At 36.7% G+C, this 25,651-nt stretch overlaps 1 pseudogene; it reads left to right on the top strand.

Annotated features, from left to right (window-relative positions):
• The first annotated feature begins 1,876 nt into the window (after positions 1–1,876).
• LOC124526366 (olfactory receptor 13D1-like) lies at positions 1,877–2,768 on the top strand (annotated as a pseudogene).
• The last annotated feature ends 22,883 nt before the right edge of the window (positions 2,769–25,651 follow it).

Genomic DNA, 25,651 nt, shown 5'->3' on the forward strand with positions numbered 1-25,651 from the left:
TGATGTCCGTAGGTTTCATGCTTGTAGCGATGTCTCTGGTACTTTGTCTCACAGGATCCCCCTTAGGATATCTTCTAGGGCTGGTTTAGTGGTGACGAATTCCTTCAGTTTTTGTTTGTTTGGGAAGACCTTTATCTCTCCTTCTATTCTAAATGACAGACTTGCTGGATAAAGGATTCTCGGCTGCATATTTTTTCTGTTCATCACATTGAAGATCTCCTGCCATTCCTTTCTGGCCTGCCAAGTTTCAGTAGAGAGATCGGTCACAAGCCTTATAGGTCTTCCTTTATATGTTAGAGCACGTTTATCTCTAGCTGCTTTCAGAATTTTCTCTTTATCCTTGTATTTTGCCAGTTTCACTATGATATGTCGTGCAGAAGATCGATTCAAGTGACGTCTGAAGGGAGTTCTCTGTGCCTCTTGGATTTCAATGCCTTTTTCCTTCCCCACATCAAGGAAGTTCTCAGTATTATTTCTTCAAGTACACCTTCAGCACCTTTCCCTCTCTCTTCCTCCTCTGGAATACCAATTATGTGTAGATTATTTCTCTTTAGTGCATCACTTAGTTCTCTAATTTTCCCCTCATACTCCTGGATTTTTTTATCTCTCTTTTTCTCAGCTTCTTCTTTTTCCATAATTTTATCTTCTAGTTCACCTATTCTCTCCTCTGCCTCTTCAATCCGAGCCGTGGTTGTCTCCATTTTATTTTGCAGCTCATTGATAGCATTTTTAGCTCCTCCTGGCTGTTCCTTAGTCCCTTGATCTCTGTAGTAATAGATTCTCTGCTGTCCTTTATATTGTTTTGAAGCCCAGCGATTAATTTTATGACTATTATTCTAAATTCACTTTGTTACATTGTTTCAATCCTTTTTGACCAGTTCGTTAGCTGTTGTTATTTCCTGGAGATTCTTTTGAGGGGAATTCTTCCGTTTCGTCATTTTGGATAATCCCTGGAGTGGTGCAGAACTGTGGGGGCAGTGCTATCACCTTAAACACACTACATAATTCTTTCTTTCTGAGCTAGTCAAGAGACTTAATAGTTATGATCAACAATATGATTATAAAAGTATTACAAAGTTTTAACCATGTATATTATAATAGGCACCTCAGATATCTTATGTAATTTAATACTCACAACAAATTGTCAGAGTTATTTCTTTCCCACATCTTACCATGAACCAACCTTGTCTCTGAAAGTCACATGCAAAGCTAAATGGCATGGTGCTGACTGTATATGGTGCGTTATTTTAAAATAAGACCAGCTTCATTTTTAAATGATTTTATTTCAGAATATTCATTAATAATGAGATTTAATAAATTTAAAATTATGGGGGCTACTGGGTGGCTCAGTTGGTTAAGCATCCAACTTTGGCTCAGGTCATGATCTCGCAGTTCGTGGGTTAGAGCCCTGCATCAGCCTCTGTGCTGACAGCTCAGAGCCTGGAGCCTTCTTCAGATTCTGTGTCTCCCTCTCTCTCTGCCCCTCACCCCTACTCACTCGCTTGCTCTCTCTCTCTCTCAAAAATAAAAAAATAAACTTAAAAATTTAAAAATATAAATTTAAAAAATTAAAAATTAAATTTAGAATTATGTTGTCCCTATTATTTTATTAGAGACCTGATACTTCACAGCACAATTCTTAGGGTCATTGATAACTTTGCTCCTGCTACTGCATGGCCCTACAAAGTACTGACTCTCTCAGTGCTTCAGTTTCAGCATCAATAAAGGCAAAATTGTATCCATACCTTTCCTGATGTCCAGAGCTACATGAAAAATCAAAATTTTATAGGTTAAAGTGATGTTTAAACTAAATTTTAAATTTAAATTTCCTGAAGTCATATACTTATCTGAATTCTGCAAGTGACATGGACACTTAGAGATGGGAAATTACTCAGCTGTGACTGAATTCTTTCTGGCGGGACTTTCCCAATACCAAGAGGTCCAGCTTTCTTTGTTCATGTTCTGCCTCATGATACCTGATAATCCCCCTGGAAAACAGTCTCCTGATTATCATCAACACCCTAGATTCTTGCCTCCACACCCCCATGTACTTCTTCCTTGGGAACCTCTCATTCTTGGACATTTGTCATACATCATCATCCATTCCTCTGATGCTCACATTAAGGTCTGAGAGAAAAATCCATCTCCTTTATTGACTGTGCTCTGCAGATGGTTGTCTTCCTTGGGTTGGGCTGCACTGAGTGTATCCTCCTGGCTGTGATGGCCTATGATTGGTATGTGGCCATCGGCAACCCACTGAGGTACCCCACCATCATGAATAGAGGGCTTTATGTGAACATGGCTGCTTGGTCTTGGATCACAGTGCAAACAGTCCTGACAATGGTGCTGCCTTTCTGTGGGAATAATGTCATCAACCATCTTACCTGTGAGTTACTGGCCCTTCTTAAACTCATATGTTCAGATGTCTCCATCAATGTGCTTATCATAACAGTGGCAAGTATTGTTTTCTTAGTGACTTCCCTAATGTTAATTTTTATTTCTTATGTTTTTATACTCTCTTTCATCCTGAGACTTAACTCTACTGAAGGGAGAAAGAAAGCCTTTTCAACCTGTTCAGCCCACCTTGCTGTAGTAGTTTTACTCTATGATTCAGTCCTCTTCATGTACATGAAGCCCAAGTCAAAGGACATGAAGTTTGATGAGATCACTGGGTGTTGAACTCCATCATCTACAGCCTGAGGAATAAGAAGGTGAAAGAGGCTATGAAGAAAGTCTTGAGTAGACACTTACACTCATGGAAAATATGAAAGTGCTTAGGACATGTAGTATCTACATTTGGGGAAAAGATGTATTTTTGGTAGTCACAGATGAAGTTGCAGAACTCAGTATGATGAGAGCATTGTGTTTGCAAAGCCAAATGTGGGACTCTCATTTATACAATAGAAAATGTCCATGAAAACCTTTTCATATAATATCTTTGTAGCAGTCCTCCTAGTTATATGGAACTATGCCTCTTGGTCCCACAGAGGTCATGATGGATGCTGTTCGTGATGAATATCTCTCTGTCTCTATGTGTCTGTCTGTCTGTCTGTCTGTCTCTGTCTCTCTCTCTCTTGTCTTCCCTTTCCACCCCTCTTTTCTCCTTCTTCCTTCTTTTATCTTTCTCTTCTTTGCTCTCTTCTTTATCTTCTTTGTCTCCTCAAGGTACATATGTATATATTATTTTGGTCTGTCCAGCATCCTTTCATCTAATAAAAGAACACATCTTTTTATTTTAAGAAATCCACTCTCTCCCACTCTCAGCCCATAGTTGGCTGAGGCTGGCCACACTCTCTGAATCAAATGATAAGCATGAAACACAGATTGGGCCAATGAAAAATGAACATCTCCTACTCACAGTAGCTATATGACCTAAGCCATGCTAATCATACTTAATTGCCAAAATGGTGCCTGAGTGTCAGAGAAAAGTCACTCTTTTTTTCAAAGGATTTCTAACAGGTAGAACATGTATCCGGATCTTCTCCCAGCCATTTCTGTCAATATATGGGGAGAGCCTGACTGAAAATGAAATCACCAAAGAGGAAAGTAGAGATGAGGGAAGGAATTAGGGTGGTTTGATGTCATTATTAACTCCTGGTTCAAGGTGGGTCTAAAAACATTCATGCTTGGGATTTTCAGTTATGTGAGACAATAAACTTCCTTTAAAATAAACTGAATTAATTTCCACTGCTTATAACCATATAAATCCTTATTAATGCATTCTCTTATGTAGCTCATCTTCTCTCTCTCCCTCACTAGCTCCTACTTCTAACTTTTCCTCTGTATATCCCTTTTATCTAATTCTTTTTTAATACTGTTTATATCTTTCCCTCCTCCTGTCATTTTGTGATTCTCTATTTCCATCTCTTTCTCACTCTTGTTCTTTCATCCTCCATCTCAAAAACTTGTCATTTTTAAGAATCACTGATGGTCCCAAAGTCTCCAGCATTCAGGATTCACCTCTTCCTTTAGTGTCAAATCACAATAATATAACCTTTATTTTGCATGAATGCACACAACGTATCCCCCTTGCAAATATTGTTAAGGACTTCTTATATTTTCCTAGTTCTTAGTAATTTTTTCTCCAGATTGCTCTATTGTGCTTCTCTATCACTTTTCTGATTATCTTATAATTATTTCTCATTGTATTTAAGCTCTCCACAGCCCATTTCACACCCCAAAGAGTATATACAAAACACACACACATTTAAGAGGTTGTCATGTTAAACAGACTGCTTAGCTTAAGAATAAGATAAAGTGATGCGGGGGGTGGGGGGCGTGGGGAATATTAATTTTGAATTATTACTTCTCCTAGTATCTCTTAAATATACTTCCTCACAAGGCCTCTTAAAGCCATTTCCCTGTTTAGCTCCTAGCTAGTCATCTTCTGCTGAGTCCTATTTATTTCCTTCCTCTACGAGCATTATGCTTAACCCTATAAAAATACATGAGTAGACAACTAAAAGCAGTCCTCATTGTTGTCCTTCTCAAAAGAGTGTCTATCCCCAAAATAGATGACAAATTCTACTCTTATAACTATATAAAAGAAGTTCAGGCCATTTTAAAAATTATGTGTCCTCACTATCACACCAATGATTTAGAAATACTGGAGCCCAGCACTTTGTCAAGTGTATGTCACTCACTTCAAGAATAGCAAACATGCAATAATAAAAAGATACTTAAATCATCTTTACCCATCTAATGAAATGAAGGATTTCATGGTGGAAAAAAAATTGCTTCAGAAGTTTGCCTCAAACACAGTGACATGGTGCTAATGTGCCTCCACAGAATGTTCACTACCTAAAATTCCAGTATTATCTCCTACAGCAAACTCATCCATTCTCATTGTTTCAATGAATCACCATAAAATGATGAATCAAAATCTGTAAGATCTGGATCCTAAATTTCTCTCTGAATTGTTTTACAGTGTTATCATCTAAATGTAATAAGTAAAACATGTTTCTTTCACTTATCATGTTATCTTCTACCATATTGTCTTCCTGCCATTTTCCCAGTATAAAATGTTTCTTCTTCACAGGTTCCCTCCTGTTCTTTTGATAATTTCCAAAATTCTTAAAATAAAAGCATGACACCAGCAAGATGGCAAAATAGAAGGTCTCCAGTTCTAGTCCCTACACAGAAACACTGATTTGGTAACCATCCACAGAGCAAAGTGTCTTTGTACAAGTTTCAGGATCCAGTTACAAAGATGAAACATATCAGTAGAGCCTAAGATTGAGAAAAGTTGTTTGAGAAAGCAGGCCAACACGCTGGTAGAAAGACCATCAACGGTGGACCTGGAAGACTCAGAAGCTGCCTTATCCATGTGGAGACTCAGCTCCAGCAACTGAGTGTTCTTAGTCCAGCAACTGCTCTTAAGCAGACCTGGCAGGAACTACACCCAAATGGCTCCTACTAATAGCCTCCATCCCAACCACAGTTCTGACTGAGGACCTGGAAGCATCCCCTTGTTTGAGCACAAGTCCCATCCGCCCAGGGACCCAGCATGAGCCACACATGTACAAACTCCTGGTAACAAGACCACCAACCAAAAACCCAACTGCAGACATAGAAGCAGCCCTGTGACCCAGATCCGGCCCCATCTGACAGAGATCCTGGAAGTAGTCCTGTCTGAAGATCCAGCAGGAGAAAGTCATTACTTGCCAAAATCAGTCTATGAAGACTGGAAGAGGTTAATGCACTTTCAAATGCAAGGACATCAATACAAAGCTACAAGAATAATGGAAAAACTCACAAAAATGATACATCCAAAAAAGAAAAACCAAAGAGGGAAGGAGAAAATTCTGGAGGTGACAGATAAGTCTAGGGTACTGATAGAGATGATGGTTTTACAGGTATGTAGTTATCTCCAAACATACCAAGTTGCACAAATTAAATATCTAGAGTTTTTGGTTTATCAATCATACTTCGATAAAAGCAGTAAAAAAAAAAAAATCTTAAAATGACCTGAAAAGTTTCTAAGATCTAGATCCTATATAACTCTTTAGCCCTACCTTTCACCAATGTTTACCTCTTCCCACTGTTCTGCACCCTTTGTTCCAGCTGAACTTTTTAAAAAATTTTTTTTCAATGTTTATTTATTTTTGAGAGAGAGAGAGAGACAAAGCATGAGTGGAGGAATAGCAGAGCTAGAGGGAGACACAGAATCCAAAGCAGGGTCCAGGCTCTGAGCCATCAGCACAGAGCCTGACACGGGGTATGAACCCACAAACCGTGAGATCATGACCTGAGCTGAAGTCGGACACTTAATCGACTGAACCACCGAGGCGCCCCCCGGCTGAACTTTTTTTTTTAATATTTATTTTTGAGAGAGAGAGAGCATGAGTGAGGGAGGGGCAGAGAGAAAGGGGGGCAGAGGCTCTGAAGATGGCTCTGTGCTGACAGCAGCAAGCTGGATGTGGGGCTCAAAATCACGAACCGTGAGATCATGACCTGAGCTAAAGTCAGACACTTTACTGACTGAGCCACCTAGGAGCATCCCCAGCTGAATTTCTTTTAATTCTCAGACCTATCACCTCTCTCTCTCTCTCTCTTTCTCTCTTCCCCTCTATTGATAAATCTTTTTTTTTTATTTTTTTTTTAACATTTATTTATTTTTGAGACAGAGACAGACAGAGCATGAACGGGGGAGGGTCAGAGAGAGGGAGACACAGAATCGAAACAGGCTCCAGGCTCTGAGCTGTCAGCACAGAGCCCGACGTGGGGCTCGAACTCACGGACCACGAGATCATGACCTGAGCCAAAGTCGGCTGCCCAACCAACTGAGCCACCCAGGCTCCCCGATGAATCACTTTTTATCCCAAAATCTAAGTGCTTGGACTCCGGTCAATGTACTCTGTCATGATCCATGTTTGTTTGTTTTGTTTTTGCTGATAAAGAAAATAATGATTAATATAATTCCACTGCTGGAAAGAGTCACATCCTGATTGGAGTCCAAGCTGGAAATCAGTTTCCAATTTCATATTGATATATTACTTTCTGTGTCACCCTGTTTGACACCCTCACTAACAGAAAAAAATTTGGATCACATCTATTTACTAATGTAATAACTGATAAATATAAGATACACTATGCTTGCAAAACTTGAAGTTAAAATCATTTTACCACTCTGTCCAGTGGCAAGATAGTCCCAGAGGATTCAAAAAATTTAAACTGTGACATACTGGCAGGAATTTTTGACTTGTGATTACAAATATTTCTTACAAAAATGTTTTAAAGGTTATATTCCATTTAAAGAAACCAAAAAATGTCCTATGATGATAAAAATAAATAAGTAAATTGTGTTAAATACTCAAGTTTTGAAATACTGTATCAATATGATGAGCTAATTGGGCAACTCTCCAAGACATTTAAATGAAACTAGTAAGTGTATCATTCAGGAAGAAGCTAGTTTAATGTTTCCTTTTTGGAGGAAACAATTTATGTGACCAATTAGAAGGTTCAAATATCTAAATGTATAAAACACACAAAATAAAATAGATGGTTTTTTCACATCACCAAGAGATTTTTCTGTATGAAACTAGTCTTAACAAGATTTCCTGAGAGGTTTTTTTTCAAATATTAAAAATACATATCTTTTAAATTCACAGAAATCTTGTCAAGTTAAATGTGTGATGCAAGCCAGACTCTAATGGAGGCAAGAGTGGCAAACGAATTTTTTTAAAGTGTCATTATAAATGCCCTTAAGCTTCCTTTAGAAAAAAAAAAAAGTTATCCTATTTAAAAAGAAAAACTTTTTAATAGATTGTTTACAACTCCAACAAGGGAGTAATGAAAAATAAATTTTAATGGTCCCTTTGAAACATAGTTTCCTCTACTGAACAGTTAACAGTGTTTCATTGTCATTCCTGGGGGACAAGAAGAAAGGGAGAGGGAAGAAAGTCAAAGTATCAGAAGGTTAAACAAACTTAAACTCTAAGTAATGAGGAGAGAGTCATAAGTAAAATTTGTCACATAATATGCTTTCTGCTAAAGTCTTCCATCTGTTTCTAGTTTTTTTCTGCAGGAACTACTGGTTCCCGTGACATGCCACATTGTATAGACCATAGTAAAAGGACCTCCATTATTCCTACAATTTTTTCTGCAGTCTCATTTTCAATACCCATAAGGCCATGAAGATACTTTTGATAAAGCCATTCCTCTACATTCACATGATAATCACCTATATACCTTGTAACATTGTTGTTCTTAAAACAACTAAATTATATAATCACTAAATTTCTCAGGACCTATTATGATATGGAACTTAATAAGAACCAGGTATTTGAAGTTCAAGAAACTGAACTATAACCTTAATGGCAAGAACTCTTTCTTATGTTACTCATATTCTTACACAGATATGGGATTTTAAAATGATTACATTTTATGAGACACTATTGATTAGAGACTATCTAAATTAACAGTAATTACATTGTCACAATGACTGAGTTGATTACAGGATATCAGTGTTAATATGTATGCAAGATGTATATTACTGATTTTTTAAAGAAAATATTAAGATTTTGGCCAATATAATTAACACTATTGCAATTAGTGAGAAAGAGCTATTAAACATAAATTTTATGCATCAAATCTAAAAGATTTACTTTTCAAAGGATTTTAAAGAGTACAATATAATCAATGGCTCAATGTTGGGGCGGTGATGAAAGAAATTATTGAAGTAGACTATAAATAACAAACAGAATATTCACCATATTAATATTTGTTAAAAATGAAATTCTGTCTTCACAGCAAATAGTTATCAAAACAAAGGCCAGCATACCAGTTGAGATTAAAATTCAGGAACATAAAGCAAAAGTAAATTACAGAAGAGAGACAAATGACAAAATAATCATGTATGACAGAAGAAAAAAATTTAAGAAAGTTCTTATGTGTTTACTAGCATCAGGTTAAGATAGGGAATTTGACCACATTGTCTAAAGAGCTATGTTAAGTATCATAATGAAATCATAATAAATTCCAAATATTATGATATAAGAGTATAGTGTATGCAAAGTTACATTATATTTCAATAAGTATATTATAACTTGTTAGTATCTTCCCTAATATCATCTCTTAGTTTTCTAAACATAAAATACAGAATTTTCTTTGACTTGCCTTTTACAAGATAAAGAGCATAATGACAAACTCCAGACTATGGTTCTTTGTATAGTTGGTACAGACGACCTCTTCCTGCTTTATCTTTTGTGTATATCATACATACATATTATATCTATACCTTATTTTAGGATTTGGCAGGAACACTAACATTCCACATTTCAAAACATGTATTGAGAGTTTTTCATCAATATTAAAGAAATGAGCACTAATCTTTATAATAATATAAAATATGCTAGCAAAGCTAGTGCCTGTAATAAAACATGGAAGTGGGTCTAAAAAGAAGTCATAATGTTTTATACAAAAAGCATTTAATATGGTTTCTAAAAAAGGAAACACAGTCTGCTTTTAATAATAAGCAATCCTATTATATGCGTTTTTAAGTCTATTTACTTATTTTGAGAGAAAGAGAAAGGGAGGCGCAGAGAGAGAGAATCTTAAGAGGGCTCCTGACTGCTGGTGCAGAGCGTAATGTGTGACTCAAACCCACAAATCCGTGAGATCATGACTTGAGCCAAAACCAAGAGTGGGACACTTAACCAACTGAGCCATCCAGGTGCCCCAGCAATCCTATTACATTTTGAGAGTAATTTGTTATATGCATCAAAGAATAAAATATAAATGGCATCAAGAAAATAGAATTCAGATGATAATGGAATCATATTTTCAAATTTCTGAAGAGAAATGACTGTAAACTCTAAAGTAGATAAATTATCTTTCAGGACTGAAGATAAATAACTTTCCAGACAAAGGCTAAGAGATATTTATCACTTAAATAACCCACTGAATAAACTATTAAAAAATGTGCCTACAGAAGAAGAATAAAATTCAATCTAGATGGAAAGAGTGGAATGAAGAAAAGCATGAGTCAAAAAAGAATGAATAAATATATCAATAAATCTATAAAATTATTGCCTTATTTTAAAAAGGAAAACATTTTGCAAATTTAAAAACAAGGTCATGGAATAAAATTCTAGAACCCAAAATATAGAAGATGATAACAGAAGCTGGCAATTGGAAGTAAACATTCTAAGATCCTTGCATTTGTTCAGGAAGACTAAAGTATGTCAGTTAGGTTTAAACTCTGCTATGCTAAGCAAACATCTCTTAAAAATAAGTGTTAATACCAAAACAAAAGAAATAAGATAACAAATTTTCAAGAAAATAAAACTTCACAATCTAATATAAGTCAGGAAAGTTGGGAGAAAAAAAGCAGTAAATAAATGAGTATAGTAGATAGAAAACACCAAATAAGAAAAATAAGATTAAAGATATATATTCAAACACATTAGTATTCTTCACAATACATATAATTATGTTAAACATAACCAGGTGGAAGACAAAGATTCTCAGATTGGATTCTCATTAATCTAGCTGTATTTTATTTACAAGGAAAACATTTAAAACTTGACAAAAGGAAGTTTAAAGCAATGGAATAGAAAAAGTCATGCCAGATAAACACCAACCAAAGGAAAGTTACTGCTGAGAGTATACAAAATTGGCCTTGAAGTAAAAATCATATAAGCAGAAAGGCCAGAAAGAAAAAATGATCTTCCACCTAGTCATACAAACAGCTTCAAAATAAGACAAAAATCTCCATAATTATAACACACAAATTTTGTGAAGACACTAAATAAAAGTAGGTGATTTTAATACACACCTCTCTCAAACTGGTAGTATAGAAATGTGAAAGTAGAAGATTTGAATTCTATAGTTATTAAGATTAGTTAAAACAAATAATTATCTAAGAAGATATATATTCTAATATGGAAGTCAGATAATATGTAAGATATGTACAATTTTATATTGAAACACTAGAGAACATGTATTTCTAATACAAAGCAAGTCTTAATGAATAATGAAAAATTAAAATCAGCCACAATTTCTAGTTATGATACAATAGAATTAGTTATAATTACAAAAATATAACCCTACAAATATTTTAGATTTGGAAATCTTGAAACATGCTTCTAAATGATTCATTGGCTAGAAAAGAAATCATGATGGAAATTACAAAATATTTAGAACTTGACATTAAGATTACCACCAAAACCGGTTACTATAATTCAACTCTAAAAGGAAATATATAGGCATAAATAAATAGATATTTCAATTTTCAACATGAATGTGAAAATAAAGATTGGAAATTAATGCACTAAGCATTTAATTCAAACAGTAAGAAAAAGAACAGAAAAAAATACTAAAGACAAGGAAGTACTGAAATAGTTGCTTAAAAAGTTGCCAGGACAAAATAGTTTCCCTAGAAAACTCTAATAAATTTTTGAAAACAGAGGAACTATCCTATCCATTTGTTTTGCAAAATAAAAACGAAGAGCTTCTCAAACTAATATTTTGAACCTAGTATAAAGTGAAACAAAACTGCACAAGAACAAAAAAAGGAAAACATATGTCACTACTACAAACATAGATCTAAAAATCCTAAGTAAGATATTCATGATATAATCTAGCAATGTATAAAATAGTAGTACTTAATATCCAAGTAAGATTCACCCCAGGGATCCAAAGAAGTTTTAACATTAGAAAACATGGTAATGTAATTTCCAATAACAATTAAAGGAGGAAAAAAGTATGCCCATTTTAGTAAATGCAGGAAAGGCATTTGATAAATTCAACAAGCATTATTAATTTTTTAAAAAATCTTAGCAAATTAGAACAGAAAGGAAGTTCTTCAACCTGATAAATGATACCTATGAAAATTTCAGAGCAAATATCATAGGCAATGATGAAATATTAAACATATTAATGTTCAAAATAAGACTTTAAAATGCCTGTTTTAGGGGCTCCTGGGTGGCTCAGTCAGTTAAGCATCCAACTCAGGTTCAGGGCATGATCTCAGAGTGAGCTGAAGCCCCTCATCAGGCTCCACTGTCAGTGCAGAGCCCTCTTCAGATCCTCTGTTTCCCTCTCTCTCTGCTCCTGCCCTACCTTTACTCTCTGTCTCAAAAATAAACATTTAAGGGGCGCCTGGGTGGCGCAGTCGGTTAAGCGTCCGACTTCAGCCAGGTCACGATCTCGCGCTCCGTGAGTTCGAGCCCCGCGTCAGGCTCTGGGCTGATGGCTCAGAGCCTGGAGCCTGCTTCCGATTCTGTGTCTCCCTCTCTCTCTGCCCCTCCCCCGTTCATGCTCTGTCTCTCTCTGTCCCAAAAATAAATAAACGTTGAAAAAAAAATTAAAAAAAATAAACATTTAAAAAAATTTTTTAATAAAACTAAAGTTTAAAACAATGCCTGTTTTTGCCTCTTCTATCAACATTGGACTAGAGTTCAATTTAGAAAAGAATAAGAAATATAATATATAAATAAGAATACAAAGGAAGAAATGAGGGGCGCCTGGGTGACTCAGTCGGTTGAACGTCAGACTCCTGACTTCGGCTCAGGGCATGGTCTCATGGTGATGGGATCGAGTCCCGTGTGGGGCACCAGGCTGAGTGGCACTTCCTTAGGATTCTCTCTTTTCCTCTATCTCTGCCCCTCCTCTCCTTGCTCTCTCATGCACACGCTCTCTCAAAATACATAAACATTTAAAAAAATATATTATCACTACCCAGACAATATAACTGTCTAATGGAAATGAAGAAAAGTTAAAATTTTTTTAATGTTTATTTATTTTTGAGAGAAAGAGTGTGAGCAGGGGAGGGGCAGAGAGAGAAGGAGACACAGAATCCAAAGCAGACTCCAAGCTCTGAGCTGTCAGCTCAGAGCCCGATGCAGGGCTTGAACTCATGAACTGTGAGATCATGACCTGAGCTGACGTCAGGATGCTCAACCGACTGAGCCACCCAGGTGCCCTGGAAATGAAGAAAAGTTATAAACAAATTATTTGAACTAATAATATTTGCTGAATCTAAAGATCAATATTTTAAAAAAATTAATTGTGGTCTCTATACCAACCACACTGGTTAAAAATATACATATTTTATAGAGAGAAGTTAAATCACTATGGTGTACACCTGAAAAAAATGTATGTCAATTATATTTAAATCTTTTAAGTTATAATTTTAAATGTTTAAATATATACATATTTTTAAAAGAATCTCCCTATAGCAACATATATATCAAGTACATATGAATAAATCTAATAAAAAGATCGTGGGGTGCCTGGGTGTGTCAGTCAGGTAAGCATCGGACTTTGGCTCACCTCATGCTCTCACACTTTGTGAGTTCAAGCCCCTCATCAGGCTCTGTGCTGACAGCTCAGAGCCTGAAGCCTGCTTCAGATTCGGTGTCTCCATCTCTTTCTGCCCATCCCCCATTCATATTCTGTCTCTCTCTCAAAAATAAACAAACATTAAAACAATTTTTAATATCAAATACTTTATAAGGAAACTTCTAAATCTTTATTAAAAAACAGAATAGGAGGGGCACCTGGGTGGTTCAGTCAGGTAAGCAGCTGACTTTGATTCAGGTCATGATCATGCAGTTCATGAGTTCAAGTCCCACATCACTCTGTGCTGACAACTCAGAGCCTGGAGCCTGCTTCGGATTCTGTGTGTGTCTCTCTCTGCCCCTCCCCTGCTCATGCGCTGTCTCTCTTTCTCTCAAAAATAAATTTAAAAAAAAGAAATCTAAATAATCAGGGAGCTTTATTTTACATATAGTTATGAAGTTCAAAAATATTTAATCCCAACATTAACTCTAAATCTAATGTAATTCTATCAAAAATCTAATGGAGTGAGGTTTTCTTTCTCCTCTTTGGACTTCATTAAGTTGATCCTAAAATTTACATAAAAGAACAAAAGATCAAGATTCACTAAGAAAATATTGCAGAATAAGAATAAGGAGATGGTAACCACTTTATCAGATATCAAGAATGATTATAAAGTTGTCAATATTTAGATAATGTAGTATTGGTGAAGATAAAAAGACAAGAAAATCAACAAAATAGAAAAGAAAATTCAAAAACATCCCAAGGATCTACAAGAGTTTGGGAGGACCTAGAAAGATGGCGGCATAGGAAGACGCTGGGCTCACCTCGTCTTGCTGATCGTGTAGATTCCACCCACATCTGTCTAAATAACCCAGAAAAACACCAGAAGACTAGCAGAATGGACTCTCCAGAGCCAAGTGTAGATGAGAGGCCCACGGAAGAAGGTAGGAAGGGAAGAGCGGCGGTGCATGCTACACGGACTGACAGGAGTGAGCCAGGGCAGTGGAGGGGCAGCCCTCCCAGCAAGGCACAGCCCCCAAAGTCTGACTTGGAAAAGCAGAGGAGCCAGACTCCGTGAGTTCTGACAGCCAGCGGAACTTAATATCTGCCGAATGTTAAAAGTCAACAGCTCTGCTCTCCGAGAGCTGGGAGAGTGGGAGGACGCCAGGAGGGAGGGTTGTTGAGCCCCAGAAGACAGAGCTCAGCTCGGGGGGGGGGGGGGGGAAACAAAGATGCTGGCAAGCGCCATTTCCCTCTCCCATCCCTCAGCCGAAATTTCAAAGGGAACCAGTTCCCATCACTGAACTTGCTTGCACTGCACAAACGCCCAACGCTCTGCTTCTGTAGATCCATCCCTCTGACAGGCCTGCCTCCCTCCCAGTGCTTCAGGGCCCCTCCCGCAGGAGACCACTGACCTCAAAGGGAGCTAAACCTGCCCCTCCTGCCCCTGTGCACCTTGCAGATCCACCCCGGTGAATACACCCTTGGCTAGATCCCATTGAAGCAGCACCGCAAGCCTGGCAGTCTGCAAGTAGCCCAGACAGGGGCCACACCACTCCACAGTGAGTCCTGCCCCTGGAGAGGGGAAGATAAGGTACACACCAGTCTGACTGTGGCCCCAGTGGTGGACTGGGGGCAGACATAGGGTCTGACTGCGGCCCGGCCCACCAACACAAGTTACTCCAGACACCACAGGGGAGGTGCCCTTCAGTTTGGAGTCACCGCAGGGACTACCCAAAATGACTAAATGGAAGAATTCTCCTCAAAAGAAACTCCAGGAAGTAGCGACAGCTAATGAACTGATCAAAAACAATCTAAGCAATATAATGGAACAAAAATTCAGAATAATAGTCATAAAATTAATTTCTGGGTTTGAAAAAAGCATAGAGGACAGCAGAGAATCTATTGCTACAGAGGTCAAGGGACTAAAAAATAGTCATGAGGAACTAAAAAATGCTATAAATGAGGTGCAAAATAAAATGCAGGTGGCCATAGCACGGATTGAAGAAGCAAAGGAGAGAATCGGTGAATTAGAAGATTAAATTATGGAAAAAGAGGAAGCTGAGAACAAGAGAGATAAAAAATCCAGGAGAGATAAAAAAATGAGGGGAGAATTAGAGAACTAAGGGATGCAATCAAACAGAACAACCGTATCATAGAAATTCCGGAAGAAGAAGAGAGAGAGAAAGGGGCTGGCTGAAGGTGTACTTGAACAAACCATAGCTGAGAACTTCCCTGATCTGGGGAAGGAAAAAGGCATTGAAATCCAAGAGGCACAGAGAACTCCCTTCAGATGTAACTTGAATTGATCTTCTGCACAACATATCATACTGAAACTGGCAAAATACAAGGATAAAGAGAAAATTCTGAAAGCAGGTAGGGATAAAGAGGCTATAACTTAAAAGGTAGACACATAAGAACAGTAGCAGACCTATGTACTGAAACTTGGCAGGCCAGAAAGGAATGGCAGGAAATCTTCATTGTGATGAACAGAAAAGATATGCAGCCGAGAATCCTTTATCCAGCAAGTCTGTCATTTAGAATAGAGGGAGATATAAAGGTATTCCCAAACAAACAAAAACTGAAGGAATTCATCACCACTAAACCAGCCCTACAAGACATCCTACAGGGGATTCTGTGAATAAAATGTTGCAAGGACCACAAAGTACCAGAGACATCACTACACACAAGAAACCTACAGACATCACAATGACTCTAAACCCATATCTTTCAATAATAACACTGAACGTAAATGGACTAAATGCACCAACCAAAAGAAATGGGGTGTCATAATGGATAAAAAAAACAAGACCCATCTATTTGCTGTCTACAGGAGACTCATTTTAGACCTGAGGACACCTTCAGATTGAAAGTAAGGGGATGGAGAACGATCTATCATGCTACTGGAAGTCAAAAGAAAGCTGGAGTAGCCATACTTATATCAGACAAACTAGACTTTAACTTAAAGGCTGTAACAAGAAATGAAGAAGGGCATTATATAATAATTACAGGGTCTATCCATCAGGAAGAGCTAACAATTATAAATGTCTATGCACCGAATACGGGAGCTCCCAAATACATAAAACAATTAATCACAAACATAAGCACCTTATTGATAAGAATGTGGTATTGCAGGAGACTTTAATACCCTACTTACAACAATGGATAGATCATCTAGACACAGGATCAATAAAGAAACAAGAGCCCTGAATGATACATTGGATCAGAGGGACTTGACAGATCTATTTAGAACTCTGCATCCCAAAGCAACAGAATATACTTTCTTCTCAAGTGCACATGGAACATTCTCTAAGATAGATCACATACTGGGTCACAAAACAGCCCTTAATAAGTATAAAAGAAATGAGATCATACCATGCACATTTTCAGACCACAATGCTATGAAGTTTGAAATCAACCACAGGAAAAAGTCTGGGAAACCTCCAAAAGCATGGAGGTTAAACAACATCCTACTAAAGAATGAATAGGTCAACGAGGCAATTAAAGAAGAAATTAAAAAATATATGGAAACAAATTAAAATGAAAATACAACAGTCCAAATGCTTTGGGATGCAGCAAAGGCAGTCCTGAGAGGAAAATACATTGCCTATCTCAAGAAACAAGAAAAATCCCATATACAAAATCTAACAGCATACCTAAAAGAAAAATAGAAGCAGAACAGTAAAGACAGCCTAAATCCAGTGAAGAAGAGAAATAATAAAGATCAGAGCAGAAATAAACAATATAGAATGTAAAAAAAACTGTAGATCAATGAAACCAAGAGGGGTTTTTTTGAAAAAATAAACAAAATTCATAAACCTCTAGCCAGGCTTCTCAAAAAGAAAAGGAAGATGACCCAAATAGATAAAATCATGAATGAAAATGGAATTATTATGACCAATCCCTCAGAGATACAAGCAATTATCAGGGAATACTATGAAAAATTATATGCCAACAAACTGGACAAGCTGGAAGAAATGGACAAATTCCTAAGCACACACCCACTTCCAAAACTCAAACAGGAAGAAATAGAAAACTTGAAGAGACCCATAACCAGCGAAAAAATTGAATCAGTTATCAAAAATTTCCCAATAAATAAGAGTCCAGGACCAGATGGCTTCCCAGGGGAATTCTACCAGACATTTAAAGCAGATTTAATACCTATCCTTCTCAAGTTGTTCCAAAAAATAGAAAGGGAAGGAAAACTTCCAGACTCATTCTATGAAGCCAGCATTACTTTGATTCCCAAACCAGACAGAGACCCAGCAAAAAAAGAGAACTACAGGCCAGTGATGAATATGGATGCAAAAATTCTCAACAAGATACTAGCAAATCAAATTCAACAGCATATAAAAAGAATTATTCACCATGATCAAGTGGGATTCATTCCTGGGATGCAGCGCTGGTTCAACATTCACAAATCAATCAATGTTGATACATCACATTAAGCAAAGAAAAGATCCATACTATCCTGTCAATCGATGCAGAAAAAGCATTTGACAAAATTCAGCATCCTTTCTTAATAAAAACCCTCGAGAAAGTCAGGATAGAAAGAACATACTTAAAGATCATAAAAGCCATTTATGAAAAGCCCACAGCTAACATCATCCTCAATGGGGAAAAACTGAGAGCTTTCCCCCTGAGATCAGGAACATGACAGGGATGTCCACTCTCACTGCTGTTGTTTAACACAGTGTTGGAAGTGCTAGCATCCGCAATCAGACAACAAAAGGAAATCAAAGGCATCAAAATTGGCAAAGATGATGTCAAGCTTTCACTTTTTGCAGATGACATGATATTATACATGGAAAATCCGATAGACTCCACCAGAAGTCTGCCAGAACTGATACATGAACTCAGCAAAGTCACAGGATACAAAATTAATGTACAGAAATAAGTTGCATTATTATACACTAATAATGAAGCAACAGAAAGACAAATAAAGAAACTGATCCCATTCACAATTGCACCAAGAAGCATAAAATACCTAGGAATAAACCTAACCAAAGACGTAAAAAATCTGTATCCTGAAAACTACAGAAAGCTTATGAAGGAAATTGAAGAAGATACAAAGAAATGGAAAAACATTCCGTGCTCATGGATTGGAAGAATAAATATTGTTACAATGTCAATACTCCCCAAAGCTATCTATACATTCAATGCAATCCCAATCAAAATTGCACCAGCATTCTTCTCGAAACTAGAACAAGCAATCCTAAAATCTGTATGAAACCACAAAAGACCCCAAAGAGCCAAAGTAATATTGAAGAAGAAGACCAAAGCAGGAGGCACCACAATCCCAGACTTCAGCCTGTACTACAAAGCTGTAATCATCAAACAGCATGGTATTGGCACAAAAACAGACACATACAACAATGGAATAGAATAGAGACTACAGAATTGGACCCACAAAAGTATGGCTAACTAATCTTTGACAAAGCAGGAAAGAATATCCAATGGAACAAAGCCAGTCTCTTTAACAAATGGTGCTGGGAGAACTGGACAGCAACATGCAGAAGAATGAAACTAGACCACTTTCTCACACCATTCACAAAAATAAACTCAAAATGGATAAAGATTCTGAATGTGAGACAGGAAACCATCAAAACCCTAGAGGACAAAGTAGGAAAAAACCTCTCTGACCTCAGCTGCAGCAACTTCTTACTTGACACATCTCCAAAGGCCAGGGAATTAAAAGCAAAAATGAACTATTTGGACCTCATCAAGATAAAAAGCTTCTGAAAAGGAAACAATCAACAAAATGAAAAGGCAACCGATGGAATGGGAAAAGATATTTGCAAATGACATATCGGACAAAGGGCTAGTATCCAAAATCTTAAAGAACTTACCAAACTCCACATCCGAAAAACAAATAATCCAGTGAAGAAATGGGCAGAAAACATGAATAGACACTTCTCTAAAGACATCCAGATGGCCAGCAGGCACGTGAAAAGGTGCTCAACGTCGCTCCTCATCAGGGAAATACAAATCAAAATCACACTCAGATATCACCTCACGCCAGTCAGAGTGGCTAAAATGAACAAATCAGGAGACTACAGATGCTGGCGAGGATGTGGAGAAACGGGAACCCTCCTGAACTGTTGATGGGAATGCAAATTGGTGCAGCCACTCTGGATAACAGTGTGGAGGTTCCTCAAAAAATAAAAAATAGACCTACCCTATGACCCAGCAATAGCACTGCTAGGAATTTACCCAAGGGATACAGGAGTGCTGATGCATAGGGGCACTTGTACCCCAATGTTTATAGCAGCACTTTCAACAATAGCCAAACTATAGAAAGTGCCTAAATGTCCATCAACTGATGAATGGATAAAGGAATTGTAGTTTATATATACAATGGAATACTACGTGGCAAAGAGAAAGAATGAAATATGGCCTTTTGTAGCAATGTGGATGGAACTGGAGAGTGTGATGCTAAGTGAAATAAGTCACACAGAGAAAGACAGATACCAAATGTTTTCACTCTTATGTGGATCCTCAGAAACTTAACAGAAGACTATGGGGGAGGGGAAGAAAAAAAAAGTTAGAGAGGGAGGGAGCCAAAGCATAAGAGACTCTTAAAAACTGAGAATATACTGAGGGTTGATGGGGTGTGGAAGGAAGGGGGAAGTGTGTGAAGGGCATTGAGGAAAACACTGGGTGTTGTATGGAGAACACTGGTGTTGGGATGAACCCTGGGTGTTGTATGGAAACGAATTTGACAATAAATTTCATATTTAAACATTTTTTTAAATAATCTTTCTTTTTATTTCCTACTTATACGGGTATATATAATAAAATTAATCTTCAATTCAAAAATAGAGTTTGATAACAGATATCATCAGAGGGTTTGATAAAAGTTAAAGCATTATAAATCAGTACATAGCAAATGGACTACTTGATAAATCATGCTTGGTTATTGATTATTCATACTGACTAGAAAGATAACAATAAATGTCTACCTTATGCTATATATAAATTTGATTAGTCAAAATTATAAAAAGCAAAATTTTAGAACTTCTATAGAAAATTATGGAAGAATATTTTTATGACATACAGGCAGTAAAAGTATTTGTTAAACAAGCTAAAAAGCAAAAAGGGAAAAGAACAAGAAATTCAACCTCCTTAAAATTAAGTGTTCTATATAACAAAAGACACCATTGAGAAAGTAAACATTAGACATAAATGGGAAAATTTATCTGTAGTACACAGAAACAAAAAAAGGATTAGTCGAGAATATGTTTCTAAAAAACATAAACAGAGCGTCTGAGTGGCTCAGGCGGTTAAGCATCCAACTTTGGCTCAGGTCATGATCTCACGGTTTATGAGTTCAAGCCCTGCATTGGGCCCAGTGCTAACAGCTCAGAGCCTGGACCCTGCTTCAGATTCTGTGTCTTCCTCTCTCTCTCTCTGTCCCTCCTACATTCATGCTCTGTCTCTCTCTGTCTCAAAAATAAATAAACATTAAAAAAATTTTAAATACATAAAAAATATAAACATCCAATAAAAAATAGCAAGTTCTACAACATAAAGTCCTACAACCAATATCAAAAATATGAAAGGATAATCAAATCATAAGTAATAAGAGAAATGAAATATTTTTCTAATGTTTATTTTTGAGAGAACAAGTGGGAGAGGGCAGAGAGAAAAAGAGGGAGACAGAGGATCTGAAGCAGGCTCTGTGCTGACAGCAGACAGCCCCATGAAGGGCCCAAACTCAGGAACTATGAGATCACGACCTGAGCCAAAGTCAAGAGTTGAACCTGTAACCCACTGAGTCACCCAGGAGCCCCCGAAATATTTTTAAATGTGATACTGCCCACCCAAAAAGTAGTTAAATACTAAATTATGACAATAATATGGACAGACACAAAATCTAATTCATTGCAACTGGAGTATTAACGTTTTGAAGAGCAAATAAGCAAGACCAATGGAGTTGATCCCATAATTCCACTCACAGGTTTGTACTAAAAAAGAAAGAATGAAGAAAAAGCTAGTCTGTGCTATCATCTAGTGGTCTCACAATAGAATAGAAAATATGATTCCTTCAGCAATGTTTACAAAGGTCTCTTGAAAGAACCTGCACAGGGATGCACCAACACCTTATACACATGTAGACTTTATACATGCAGTAACTACCCTCACTACTTTACTGGGTTAACATTTGGCTGCATCTATCTTGCTTCCTTCTACAGATTTGCATGAACTTAACCTTGTGACAAAACCAAATAGAAACATCTTCAGGAAGAGTGTGTCACATGTATACCCCATATAATTTCCAACACCTTTCAAATAATACCTACTGTTATGAGAGGCTTAGAAAATGCTTCTCTGAACTAACCAGACTCAATTAATAATTTAAAAATAAGCCAGTATTAAGTATCAACAAGAATATCGTGCAAAGGGGCGCCTGGGTGGCGCAGTCGGTTAAGTGTCCGACTTCAGCCAGGTCATGATCTCGCGGTCCGTGAGTTCGAGCCCCGCGTCGGGCTCTGTGCTGACGGCTCAGAGCCTGGAGCCTGTTTCCGATTCTGTGTCTCCCTCTCTCTCTGCCCCTCCCCCGTTCATGCTCTGTCTCTCTCTGTCCCAAAAATAAATAAACGTTGAAAAAAAAAATTAAAAAAAAAAAAAAAAAAAAAGAATATCGTGCAAAAGGAGCTCTTAAACACTTCTACCTGGGTACAAATTTGGAAAATTAGCAAAGATTAATATATATCCCAAAATAAAAGAAACCATTAAACTTTTAAAAACTCTTAAAACAAAAATAAGCATTACAAAAAAAGATGAATATGCATATACACTATGACACAAAAATTCCTCTCCTATATATATTCTCTAGCAATGGTTCTTAACTCCATAGGACATCTATGAATACATGGGGACTGGTAACTTAGATGGAATAAAAATTCATCTTTATTTTTACCAACTTCTAGTTGAAATTTAGTAGTTCTTGGGTAAAGTTTTACATATGAATTTATCAAACTTTCAAGTCAGAGATAGTCTTCATGTTATTCAAGTTATTTAGCAAAAACCAGAGTGAAACCTGCCCCATCCTTTTATTTTTATCTCATAATCAGATAAAGATAGTACAAGAAAATATAACCTTTTATTTTACTTATAACATAAATGTGGGAAATAAAAAAATATATACATATTTATAATATGTACATATTCTATGAAATAAAATGTTCTAATAATGACAATACTTGAATCAACTCTCCTGTAAATAACAAACATAAACTCGAGACAAAAAAAAAGGCTTTTACAACTTCCTGAAACTAGGATCTCAAAGAGATATTTGAACTCCCATGTTCATTGCAGCATTATTCACAATAGCCAAGATGAAGGAACAACCTAAATGTTGATGGACAGATGAATGGCTAAAGAAAATGTGGTATATACATATAATAGAATATTAATCAGTCTTAAAAATGAAAGAAATCTTACCACATGTGACAACATGGATAAACTTTGAGGACCTTACATTAAGTGAAATAAACCAGTCATAAAGGACAAATACTCCCAGACTCCATGATGAATCTAAAATAGTCAAACTCAGGGGTGCCTGGGTGGCTCAGTCGGTTAAGCACTGGACTTCGGCTTAGGTCATGATCTCACAGTTTGTGAGTTTGAGCCCCACGTTGGGCTCTGTGCTGACAGCTTGGAGCCTGGATCCTGCTTCAGATTCTGTGTCCTCCCCTCTCTCTGCCCCTCCCATGCTCATGCTCTGTCTCTCTCTGTCTCTCAATAATAAATAAATGTTAAAAAAAATTTTTTTTTAATAAAATAGTCAAACTCAGAAGCAGAGAGTAGAATGGTGGTTGCCAGGAAGTTGAGAACAGGAGTAAATGGAGGGTTTGTTATTCCACAGATATGAAGTTTCAGATATTCAAAATGAGTAAGTTCTAGAGATCTGTGGTACAACATTGTTCCCATAGCTAACAATATAGTGTTGTACACTTAGAAATTTGTTAAGAAGGGTTAGATCTCATGTTAAATGACTTTTCTATAATAAGGAAGATGTGGTTTATATATGTAATGGAATATTAACCATCAAAAAAAATGAAATCTTGCTATTTGCAATGACGTGGATGGAGCTAGAGTATTATGCTAAGTGAAATAAGTCAGTCAGAGAAAGACAAATACCATGTGATTTCATTCATGTGTGGAATTTAAGAAACAGAACAAATGATCATAGGGGGGAAAAGAGAGAGGAAAACCAAGAAATAGATTCTTAACTCTAGAGGACTGATGGTTACCAAAGGTGAGGTGGTGGGGGATGGGTTAAACCGGTGATGGGGATTGAGGATCACTTGCTGTGATGAGCACTGGGTGTTGTATGTAAGTAGTGAATCACCAAATTGTAACCTGAAACTAATATTACACTTCATGTTAACTAAGTGGAATTCAATTTAAAAAAAAAAGTTAAAGATTAAAAGAATAAAAACAAACAAAAAATGCCTTCTTGAAGTAGTCAACAGCATTCAGAAAATGAACAGGGGTAGTCAACATTTGGAAAAACGAATAGCACTAGGTAAGTTTCCCTTTTAGTGATTTCAAGATAAGGGAAGGACAAAGTCATAATCACTAGAGGTTAACTAAAATTCAGATGGAAAATTGAATCTCATTGACTTGAAGAAACAAAGGACAGATTTCAGGAAAACCATAGCAGTTAAAAATGTTAAAAAAAAACACAAACAACAACACAGAAAAGAGACAGCTAGAGAATAGGAGTCCAGGTTTCTGTATAAGCTCTGCCTAAATACTGGATGATCCCTAACTACACATAAGCAGATCTAAGCCTAAAATATGTGAGCAGAGATTTTAGTGGCTATCCACCTCAAATGAGTTTGAAATTTGAGTCCTGCCAAAATACTTTCTGCTAAAACAAAGCACCAATTCTTGTGGCAAATTCAATGTCCAAGAACAGGCACAGATAGTTTTACTACAACAGGCTCTTCTGGAACTTTTCTAGTCTTCCCATCAAGAGGGAGAGTCTTGGGGTGCCTGAGTGGCTCAGTCAGTTGAGCATCCAACTTTGACTCAGGTCATAAACTCATGGTTGTTGAGTTCAACCCCCACATCAGGCTAGATGCTATCAGCCCAGAGCCTGCTTTGGATCCTCTGTGCCCTTCTCTCTGCCCCTGCCCTACCCATGCTCTCTCTCTCAAAAATAAATAAACATTAAAAAAAAAAAAGAGGTAGAGCCTTTTTCATTTTTCTGTATCCCCACAACACTGAGTGAACATATTTGGCATCAAACTTTAGCAAAGATCCTGGCACATATTTGAATCTTAAAATATGAATAGAATTGTGCTCTTCTAATTAAGACCTACACAATCCTGGAGTGCTGGAAGAAGAGAAGTGTAGATGGAATTAAAACACTAAAACCTGGAAGTACACAGTGGTGTCAAGGGCCAGAAAGTTGTTAGAGTGTAAGTGACAGTTGGGAAGCAAAGGCAGGAGTATGCTGGATACTCCTTGAGGCTGTGCATCCTTTTTCCTCATAGGGAATTAAATGAAAGAAATAAAATCCCAGTCCTCCAGCTTTGTCATTCCTTCAAAAAGACAAAAAAGTGAAAAGTTGCTGAGATTCCAACAACAAAAAAAACTGTTTCATTTCCACTTCTTGTATGTTTTTCCTATTTATCAGTTAAAGATATAATGAAATTCATTAAAATTGCCTAATATGGGGAAATGCATACACTATATATTGTTAATTATAAAAAAAAACCCAGTAAGTCAAGAAATGTAGTATGTTCTTATGCATGTAAATACAGTATATGAATGGATGTCAAAATTTTAGTATTTATTCTATAATTATGATTGACTTTCATTTTTCCCTTTGGATACTCCAGAACCTCTCAAATTTCTATACTATGTATTATCTGTATAGTCAGGGAAGTAATAATTCAGAGAAGAAAAATTACTATTTAAAAAGTTAAGTATAATTAGTTCTTGAAACATCATCCCTAATGTAATTAAAAATTACTACCTTCTATACTATTTAAATATTCAACTTTAAATCACTTCTGGCATTACAAAGTCTCTTAGAAGAAAACAAAGGAGGATTTAAATTGGTTACCAGAACCACTGGTGAGGGTCTGGAAATAAACATTTAAGGCTCAGAGGTAGAAAAGTATTTATGTGACATATTACTTTACTATTGCATAAAAATTTATAATATGATGTTCTGTTGAGTAGAAAGCTTTGTTCTTCCCTCTCCCTCACCACTACTAATAGTTGTGTGTGATTGTGGAATACTCAACTGTAGGTTTTAGTTGACTTTTAGCTCTAAAAAGAAAACTAAGCAGTCAATTCACTGAGGAGAAGCAGCAAACTGTCACAAGAAGTTAATGAAACACTG

Source organism: Lynx rufus, unplaced genomic scaffold (assembly GCF_022079265.1).
Source record: "Lynx rufus isolate CCGP_SWC_20201006 ecotype Redwood Valley unplaced genomic scaffold, mLynRuf1.p SCAF_10, whole genome shotgun sequence".
Classification (NCBI taxonomy): domain Eukaryota; kingdom Metazoa; phylum Chordata; class Mammalia; order Carnivora; family Felidae; genus Lynx; species Lynx rufus.